At 43.0% G+C, this 10572-nt stretch overlaps 1 non-coding gene across 1 annotated transcript; it reads right to left on the minus strand.

Moving 5' to 3' along the window:
• Positions 1-7697: 7697 nt before the first annotated feature.
• On the minus strand, positions 7698-7804 carry LOC141615615 (small nucleolar RNA R71). Its single transcript, XR_012530027.1, has one exon. It is a non-coding gene; the product is annotated as a small nucleolar RNA R71 (small nucleolar RNA).
• Positions 7805-10572: the final 2768 nt, after the last annotated feature.

The raw sequence follows: 10572 nt of genomic DNA on the forward strand, positions 1-10572 counted from the left end.
AATAGAGTTTTTGTATGAATACAATGAGTTTCTTCATGTTGAAATTATCTTGTTAACCATTGTTTATGTGAATTGGGTGATACATGAGATTTTGATGTTGATAGATGTTGTATTTTACTTTAAGGCAATGAAAGATTTATGATTTTATAATTTAACCATGCTAATTTGGTAAAGTTGGTTTGTTGTAAAATTGATGATGCCTTATCATGTGATTAGATGTTTTTCATGTCTCCATTGTTGTTTGATGTTGAACATTGTTTTGTTTGCATGAGATTCGCCTTCATTTACTCAGGAAAAAGAAGAAGATCTAAGTGTCTTCGCCGTGCATCGCCGAGGGGTGAAAGTTTACCCGGGCGAGTAAAGTTTTACCCGATCGGGTGAAATGTGTTTTTGGTTATTGTCGCCAAGGGGTGAAGTTTCACCCGGGAGCTAAAGTTTTACCCGCAGGTTAAAACTTTTCCTACACTATCGCGTTTTACTAAAATGGTCATATCTCTCTTGTTTCTTACTTGTTTTGGGTTTGTGACCTACCGTTAGAATCATAAGAGGATAATCTATCACCTCCAATTTGTTTCACCCTAATAACATGTCTAAAAATCAAGTTCTGATCGTTTAAAGTTGACCTTTGTTGTAGCCGGGTTCTAAACTTGTGGTTTTTGATTGGGATATATGTTTCTTGTTAATAATGTCCCTTAAACTTGATTCCAATGCTTATGAATGGTTTGTTAACCCTTGTTTAACACTAGAACTCTTTGAGTAAGTCTCATTTACATGTTCAATGACGAGTTTTGGATGTTTGACTAAAGTGTGCCAATTTTACCACGAATGGTCATTAGAACCATGTTATTTTGATATATTCGATCTCTCATATCTTGTGTGCTCTTATTACTTGTTAGACTTAATGTCTTAGTTGAATTAATGCATTCCATGAGTTTGTTTACATATGGTAGTGTAATACTGCATAGTATGCTAGCTTGATTTTTGCTTACACCACATCAGTGCCGTTCTGCCGAAATTAGTTATGCTCCTTCTCTTTCCGCACATTTCATACCGTTCTGTTGAATTCGGTGTACTCAACTTCCGTTATATTGCATCGAGTCTTGGATACGAAATGTTTATTGCATGTCAAATCGGAAAATGTTCATCCCGAGAATGTGGCCATGCGTAGACTAGGACCGTATCATTATCTTTATCTTATCGAGAGGATTGAGTCTAGTGATACGAAATGTTTATCGCATGATGTGGACAAAAAAGTTTATCTCAAGAGTTTGGATATAAGTCTTGCTTAGTCGATGGTTCGCATATGCCATTTACTGTGAAAGTTATGTCTTGGATTGTTTGTGAGGAATCATATTTATATATACTTTTATGACTCCCTTTAAGTGTTTTTTTATGCGGTTTTCGTGCTAATTATGACATTTATATGCCTTTTTCATTAGAATATCGATACTGCCGCTACTTGGTGTTTAAATGTAGGAATGACGCATTTATGAAGTAAAATGAGTAAAGTGGAGCACCGCGGAATTGGCATGACGGAATAAGTGAAGTATGGCACGAAAATCTAGAAGAGTGAAAGATAAGAAGTGAAGATTGTACGAAAGAAAGCTGAGAAGAGTGCATACTCTAATACTATGGTTTTCTCAGCCTAGTTTACTTGGCCGAATAGGGCTAACTAGACCGAGTAGTATGTCGTGTGTTGCCTGGTCAGGTTACTGTCCAGGAACACTCGGCCGAGTAGTGAAATACTCGGACGAGTAGGGCGTACTCGGCCGAGTACCCCAGGTACTCGATCGAGTAACCAGTCTGACGGGATTAATTTACGCGGTTTGATTAAAGGTGATGAAAGATTAAATAAACCCCGTTTAACAGTTTCTATTCATATTTACCAAAATCTAAACTACGTTCTTCACTCCTCTAATCACCCTTAATCACTCTCAAGGCAATTGATCGTTTATAAGTCTTTAGTTCATCTCTTTCACATCAGTTTTGTCGATAAGTCACTAGTATTGTGTGTTTTGATTAGATTTATCTTTTTGGGTTTTGCCCTAATGCTTAGACTTGGGGGAAAAGGTAGATTGGCATGTTTGTAATTAGAATTGTTGTGATTGTTATTAGGTGAAGGATTGGTAGATGAATAATTCTAGCTTCCGCTGTGTACTTGTGATTCGGATTCGTGATAAGGTAGGGTTTCCCTACTCAGTTGCTTGTTTAATTGATTTAAGATGAATTGGTTGTTGTATTGGCATGATTAGTATAATTATTGGAATTGTCTTTCTTGGCTGAGTGGAGTCATCATTCGGGAATGGCTTCACGCCCTTGATTCGCCCTTTGTGGTTCCCGTCACAAGGTGGATGTGCACATTAATGGATATAGATTATTGCTCGTTGCGATGATCGGGGCTTAGGCGGGTAAGGCTGCAGTCCCCCACTGGCGGTGAGGATTACCTGTTGCGATGGGTAATCTGGCAGGGCTACACACTTGGGTGTGTAGTCGGTAACTGGATAATAATGGAGTTAGGAGAATGGTTATGCAGCTGGATTGGATTGTTTTGGTTGTTTTCTTTGTGATTGTCTTATCTTGATTATTCAATGAACTGACCCCGTTTATATTTTATAAAACTGTGGTGATCCATTCGGGGATGGTGAGCAGATTGTGACAGGTGATGATTTCATATTAGCTGTGGGCACGAGGATGGGATGTCATCATTTAGAGTCTTAGCTTCCGCTCTCACGAGTTTTAGATACTTTGTTTTGTTGTATTATGATTTACATTCTTTGTACTTTGGTTTTCAGTTTGAGACAATGTAATCAGTTAACGTTATACCTTAATAATTGTTTTTTGATGGTCTCTATTGATATACTTATATCGGGCAACCGAGATGGTAGCACCGTTATATGCTAGGGTGGTCCTTGGTAAGGCACCGGTATATGGGGGTGTTACAAAGGGGTATCAGAGCGACGATTTTGGAACCTAAAACAAATGAACCAAATGAATATAGGGTGTCTAAGTAAAATGAACGCAGGTACGAATTATTTGGAGCTAATGCAAAGGTTTGGGAGACGTCCTAAAATTGCAAATTGCCCTCACAATTTTGAGCTGGTCACTACGGGGATGTCTTAGGATTCGGTATACGTAATGCGTTGTTGTTGCGTGATAGAGTGGATGTGATTGTTGCCTTCAAAATTTTAAGCCTAAGATGGGTGCGCTACCAGAATCCTGCAGCGTCCCATTGGTCCTAGAATGACGATAAACTTGCCTCAATTACGCCCCTGTTCACTTTAAACGTGATGAACACGCCTTGCGTCATGAACAAGGTTAAGTAATCCAAAACTGCGGCATACGCCTAAATCAGCCATCAGGCTGACACGGTAGCTAGCTTAGTCTTGATCAGCCTCTTCAGGATGACAAGACTGGCCTAAATCAGCCTCAGGTTGACACGGTCACTCCTCCTTACATTGCGGCATATGCCTAAATCAGCTATCAGGCTGACACGGCAGCTAGTTGAGTCAGAAAGTCGGCCTTTTCAGGATGACAGGACTCACCTAAATCAGCCAGACAGGCTGACACGACAGTTTCCTAAACTAAGGAAACCTAAGAAATAAACCACAAGAAATAAATTAAACCTTGCCAAAACCGCGGCAAGGATATTCCAAAATATGGCCAAAATACGGCCTCTGAGTTTTAACCGCCACCTTGGCGGAACAGCCAGAAAAAGTTTAAAACTTACAAGTCTGCCACCTCTGGGCCAGACTGCCAAAACGTTCGTCTAAAAAAAAAAAACAACAACTTAATTATCGGTCACATTAATGACCTCCACCTCTGGCACCTCTTCTGCCTGCTGACCTCCTGTTTCAGGTACCGCGCCAGCTTGCACATCCTCAGCTGCCACAGCTTCCTGAGCTCCGTCAGCAGCATCCTGGGACATTCCAGCGTCACCCCCAGCAGCTTGCTCAGCCAATGCAGGAGAATTCACCTCCCCAACTTCAGGCATCAGCGCACTCAGATCGGGTTGGGTGGGGTAAAGCATCTCCAGCTGTTTTTCCTCCTTCTCTATAGCCTGCTGGGTGGGAGCCTCCTCAAGAGCAGCGCGCATCCCGCTGATTTTTCCCCGCCAGGTAGCATAAGCAACAACATTGGTGGCCAGGGAGATCAGCTCGCTGATCTTCTCATCAGAGCGCTTGAGGGAGTCAGAGAAAGTGTTGCACACCTCTTGAGTGCGAGCCAGCTGATCAGCTCCTTCCTTCAACTTCTTCTTGGTGATGGCAAGCTCAGCCTTCAACTCCACCACGCGTTCTTTCAGATCAGATCGCTGCTGCGACAAGTCGGTAATTATCCCCTTCAGCTCCTTGTTTTTGGCGTTGGTGGCACGACTGGTGGTCTGCACTATGTTGATCATCTTCCTATTGTAGAGCGCAGACTGGAGGGTCTGGGGCAAGGAAGTCAGAAGTCAGCAAGGAAGTCAAAGGGCAGAATCTAAAATAAAAATAAACAAACAGGTAGAAGATGAAGAGCATTCACCATGAAGGCGTTGTGCACATCATTCTCAACCATCTCCTCTGGGGAGAAGTCTGAGAACGCCTCCTTTAGAGGAGGGAAGAGCAGCTGGTCGATCTCCGGCCAGTAGGGTACCTTGTCCACATTCCCAAAACCCTATGGGAAATGAGCAGTAATACCTCCGCTAGATGAAGCACGAGGACTGACAGGAGGAGTAGGCGGAAGGCGAGACAATGGGTCAACCTCTAAGGGCCCAGGTACAGCAGAACTGGAGTACGTTGGAGGAGTCTAGAAAGAGGCAGCAAGAGCGTTCCTCTTAGAGGCGGATGCCACGTCAGGACTGGCAGAAGACCTCTTCCTTTTGGCACTTTGGAGGATGATTTCTAAAGGATCAACTTTGGAGCCTGCAAGCAGACATCATCTCAGGCGTCAGGATACTTAAAACATCTGGAGAAACAGCATGTAAATTAAAACGGTTGTGGAAGTCTTACCAGAAGACATACTGTGAGCCGACTGAGGAGGGTTGGAGGAGGAAGCAGGAGAAAAACCAGGGAGCAGGTCTGGGAACTTTCTCTCAGATTCAGAGATACTGAACAATTTGCTGCAGGCAGGGATCTTGGCACAAATGCGGGTCAGGTCATAGGGGCCTACACGAAGACGATGAAGTAAGCTAGTAAGCAGCAAGATAAAATAAATCAGGTAACAGGAAGGCTACTCACTCGAAGTTATAACTCATTTCTCGAAGATGTAATCGGCAAGAGGATGGATGAAGTCCTTCCCCACAAAGAAGAAGTCCTCAAACCATTTCTCATCACGGGATTTGGACACGTGTCTGAAGGGAGCCTCTCCATGGCCCCGGAATGAGAATTGACCCCTACCCAGGGACCTGATATTGTACATATGGGCTAGATTGCCCAGAGTGATAGAGTTACCAGTGTTCTGACCGGCGGCCAGGGAGTAAAGAAGAACCCTCCAGATGGCAGTAGAAATTTGTGCCATGGCGAAATTATTCGTAAAGATGAAGTATTGGATGAGTTTGGGAAAAGGAAAAAGGAGGCCATATTTAAACGGGTACAAATAAAAACAGACCCATCCGGGTTGAAGGGCGTCGACTTTCTGACCCGGTTCAGGGATGGCAATATCCACCCCGTCACCAAGACCAAGCAAACCCTTGATCGTGGGAATGTCGTGAGAGTCAAAGCAGAGTCGCGATCGTGGGGGTACTTAAAGAGTCCCCGAGAAGGAAAGGTTGGGTCAAGGTTGCGGTCAGCGGGTGCGGAGGTTGATCGGGTTTTACCCATGGTGGAAAAGAGAAAATGGAAATTAAAGGAGAAAAGGGGAAGAATACCTGGTGAAAGAGACGGAGGGGAGTGGAACAGTGAAGCCGGCAAGATGAAAGAAGAGGGGAATTGAGGGTTTAGAGAGAGGGAGAGTTTTTGAAATAATTTGGGATTAATGGAAGTGGAAGGTGGAGGTTGAGATTATAAAGTAAGAGAGAGGGAGTAGGGTGCGAGTAAAGAGGAAATGGGCGGCTGAAATGATGGAGTTGCATGAAAAGAAGTGCAAATAACGGCTTAGGGTTTTTAGCATTCGATTACGTAAATTCCTTGCTCGACACCTCGAAGCGTTCCTCGCAAGAAACTTGGGGCAAACTGTTTGGGCTCAAAATAGCATAATAAGGAAGGCCCACTTAATAAAATAAAAGGCTATGGGAGGAGTGATAAGGAGGAAGGAAGCCCGTGATTAGGAAAAGGGGGAACGGGCTGAAAGAAGACCAGGGGCCCAACAGAGGAGACGTCCGGATTAAGGAAAGACAAGTTAGGGAGATCAGGGAGAATTGGGGAAGGCGGCCAAGTATGGAAAGAGTTATTATGGAAATTATATCGCCTTTCCATAATCAAAGTAGGACATATCTAGGGTTATCACCCTATAAATAGCCAAGGAAGCAAATCAAGAAGGACATTCAACAACGCATTCAACAATGCATTCAACAACACATTAACACCACAGCATTAGCATATTCTTATACCCAAATATACATCTGTCCAAGATCTTGCAGGCCTGACACCTCGCGCCAGCAGGATTAACTTTACGTTTCTTTAGGACCCGGTCTATGGACGAGAGTTTCTTTAGGACCCGGTCTATGGTTGATGCTAATATCGTAAGATGGGTATCTTTAAGCCTAAGCAATTGACAATGTTGTTAGTACCAAGTTTATCATGATCATTTGTTTATCTTTGCATGTGTGACCCGAACCCCTTAGACTCCCTTTTATTATATAATTTACATCATAATTCTTATTAATCATCAAACAACCAAACCAAACCAAACCAAATCGTAATCGACCTTGATAAAAATCTACCCATAGCAATTCACGAAGTAATTCCCGTTTCCTTGTGTTCGATCCCTATTGCTACATTAACTTGTTGTTTAGGGAATTTATCTTTGCATAGGTACGCGATAAGCCTATCAAATTTTGGCGCCGTTGCCGGGGAAACGGTTTTATTGCATTGTGAATTGTCGATTTTTATCTTGTTTTTTTTCTTTGTCTTGGGGAACACTTGTTCCTTGAGACCGTTACTTATCATTTTCCTAGAAATTGTTGTCTTATGCCCAGGTCCTCTCGTAGTGGAGAATTGCTTTCACCGGATTCCGAGCCCGAGAAAACCTTTAGGAGAGGACGACGATTTTGGAAGGAAGTGAAAGAAGCCACTTCTCCCGTACAAGGTGAAAGTGCTAGAAAGTCTTACTTAGACGATCTAGAAGCCCTTGAAGAGGAGGAGGTTTCAAGTTCATCATCTCCACCACCATCACCATCTACTACCAAAAAGATGGTAAAACTTTCCGATCATTCAAAGCCCACCGCGGCCATGCTTCCGGCCGGAATCACCACCACTCAAATCACCGCGCCGGAATTCGAGATCAAACCGGCTTTTATTAGCCTTGTGGAGAGAAAGCAATTTGGAGGAAGTCCTTTGGAGGATCCCAATTTGCATGTGCAAAACTTTTGTGACTATTGCTCCATGATCCGGCAAACGGGCGTCACCCAAGCCCAAATAAGGGAAATACTTTTCCCTTTCTCTTTGAAGGACAAGGCCAAGCTTTGGATCAATAGCCTTGACCGCACCGCCATGGGAATCACCAATTGGGAGACATTGGCTCTTGCTTTTTACCAAAAGTTTTTTCCACCGGAGAAAACTCAAACTTTGAGGAGCCAAATCACCGGATTCCGTCAACAAGCTCTTGAGAGCTTATATGAGGCTTGGGAGAGGTACAAAGAGCTTCAAAGGCAATGCCCACATCATGGGCTAGATGATTGGTTTCTTGCAATAACATTCTACAATGGATGTTGTGCCGAGTCCCGAAGGATTCTTGATTCCGCCAACAATGGGCGGTTTGATCAAATTGACACCGATCTTGCTCATTCCACGATCGAATCTATGGCGATCCATGATGCCCAATATGTCAATTCCCGAGTTATGCCACCTAAAGGTAAAGAAGAATCCTCCAACAACTCCGTCTTGCTAGCTCAAATTGCCTTACTCCAACAACAATTGGCGGAAAGAGATGCCAAAGATTCCATCCAACAACTCAATGTTGTGTCTTCAACGAGCCAAATCATCGTTTGTGATGGATGTGGAGGTGCGGGTCATTATGCCGCTCATTGCCGAGCTCCTATGGAAGAGGTAAATGCTTTCCAAGCTTTAAGACAAAGTTTATATCCACCGGGTACATTTTCCAACACTTATAACCCAAATACAAAATTTCACCCGAACTTGTCTTACAATAGCAACAATGTGCTTAACCCTCAACCCCCACCACAACAAAATGCCTATGTCCCTCAACAACAAAAGTATATCCCTCCACCGGGTTATCAAAATCAACAAAGGCCCCCACAAAACAACTACCAACAAAATCCACCACAAAATGGCCAACAAAACAACCAAGGAGTTGGTAAGCTCGAGGGCATGATAATCCAAATGCAAAGGGAATTGTTGGCTCAAATTCAAAAAAATGATCAAGCTCATAGTGCCGCGGTCAAGATGTTGGAACAACAAGTGGCTCAATTAGCCGCTTCTAGCTCTCAAAGGAAGAATGGTCAACTACCTCCCCAAGGTGAGCAACCACATGAAACCGCTAATTCTATTTCCTTGAGAAGTGGTTCAAGCTATGATGGGCCATCCATGACTTTGGATGAAGAGGTGGTTGTTAAAAAGGCTAAGCTTGGGCGAAATGACAAAAAGAAGGCTAGTGAAGAGCCTATTGTTAAAGATCGGTTGCCATTTCCTCATCGATTGTTGATGCTAAAGAGAAAGAGCAAGCTTGATGCCAAGAATGTTGAGTCCCCTATGCCCAAAGAAAGTGATGAGGTAATTGTTGAAGAAGTCTCTCCTAATGCCAAGGAAAGTGATGCCATTCCAACGAAAGTGGATGATCCTAAGGAGAATGAGAATGAAAAAGATGTGGAGGATGCTCCTCCCAAGGAAGTTGTTCAAGTACCATTTCCCCATCGTCTAGCAAAGCACAAGGAGGAAGGTAAGTTTGCTAAATTTTTAGAAGTTTGTAAGAATTTGCAAGTCACCATCCCGTTTATGGAATTGATTACCCAAGTCCCTTCTTACGCAAAGTTTATGAAGGAAATTCTCTCAAAGAAGCGATCCTTCAATGAGGTTGAGATCATTGCTTTCACCGAAGAGTGTAGTGCACTCTTACAAAACAAGTCTCCCCCGAAACTTAAGGACCCCGATAGCTATTCTATTCCTTGCACTATAGGCACATATACCATTGATAAGGTCCTTTGCGACCTAGGTGCTAGTGTGAGTGTCATGCCTTACTCTCTTTATGAAAAACTTAACATGGGTGCTTTAAAATGCACAAGTACAACATTGCAAATGGCGGACCGTTCTTTAAAGCGACCTTTAGGTGTCTTAGAAGATGTACCCGTCCAAGTTGGCAAGTTTTTCATACCCGTTGACTTCCTCATACTTGAAATGGCCGAGGATTCACAAACCCCAATTATATTGGGTAGGCCATTTTTACGCACCGCGGGTGCGTTAATTGATGTGAAAAATGGGAAGTTGACATTGGAAGTAGGTGATGACCGGGTTTCCTTTAGCAAAAACGACACCATTAGAAGCCCAATGTTACAAGAGTCTTGTTATTTATTTAGCACTGTGGACTCTTCTCTTGCCTCTACTATGCTTGGGTCCTCACTAATGGATCCGTTGGAGGACGATATGGGTGTTGTTTGTTTAGTAGGTGACGATGCTAAGGGCACTATTGCTAAGAGTGCCAAAAAGAAGAAAGGGAAATTTTATTTGAAGAATTTCAAATGGTTGAGAAATGCAAAGATAGCTATGCAATGGAGCTCGGTTGGTGGCAAGCTCAAGAACAAAACTTGACTGAAATAGCTTCTTACGTCGTGCGGGACGTTAAACCAGCGCTTCTTGGGAGGCAACCCAAGCTTTTTATTGCTTTTATTTATTTTTGTTTTTAATTTTCTGCATTTTATTGTTTTTGTAGATTAGTAATAAAATGTTCGACTTGATGATGTTTCTTTTTGTGATTTTTAGGTGAAAATAAAGGAAGAAGAATTAGAAGTGAATATGGCACGCAGCCCCATGCCAGAACCCCGTTCGGGGACGTGGTTTTCGAAAAACGAGAAGGAGTTAAAACAAATGCGGAAAAGAGTCAAAACCCAAAGAGGAGGTCAACCCCGATCGGGGTTGGGTGGCCCCGATCGGGGTCATGGTTCTGTGACTTCTTGGCCTTTGTTCTATACGGGTAAAAAGGGGTAGATTTCTTTCTATCATTCACACATACCCGACGATACTCATTTCCTCCTTTCTCTCTCGTTTCTTCACATTCCTTTACTAAAGTCACAAAGAAACATTTACATCCCCCCGAATTCATGCTAGCTTGGGGGAAATTAGCAAGTCGAGTAAGTTTTAATTGCTTTGCATATTAGTTTAGATCTTGCAACCCATTAAACATAACCTCTAGTCCTTCTTGTTTTGTGCCTTGAGCCATTTTTATGGTTTGATTGGGTGCTTTGGATAGTTGGCACATTGAGGACAA

Source organism: Silene latifolia, chromosome 11 (genome assembly GCF_048544455.1).
Source record: "Silene latifolia isolate original U9 population chromosome 11, ASM4854445v1, whole genome shotgun sequence".
In the NCBI taxonomy this organism is placed as follows: domain Eukaryota; kingdom Viridiplantae; phylum Streptophyta; class Magnoliopsida; order Caryophyllales; family Caryophyllaceae; genus Silene; species Silene latifolia.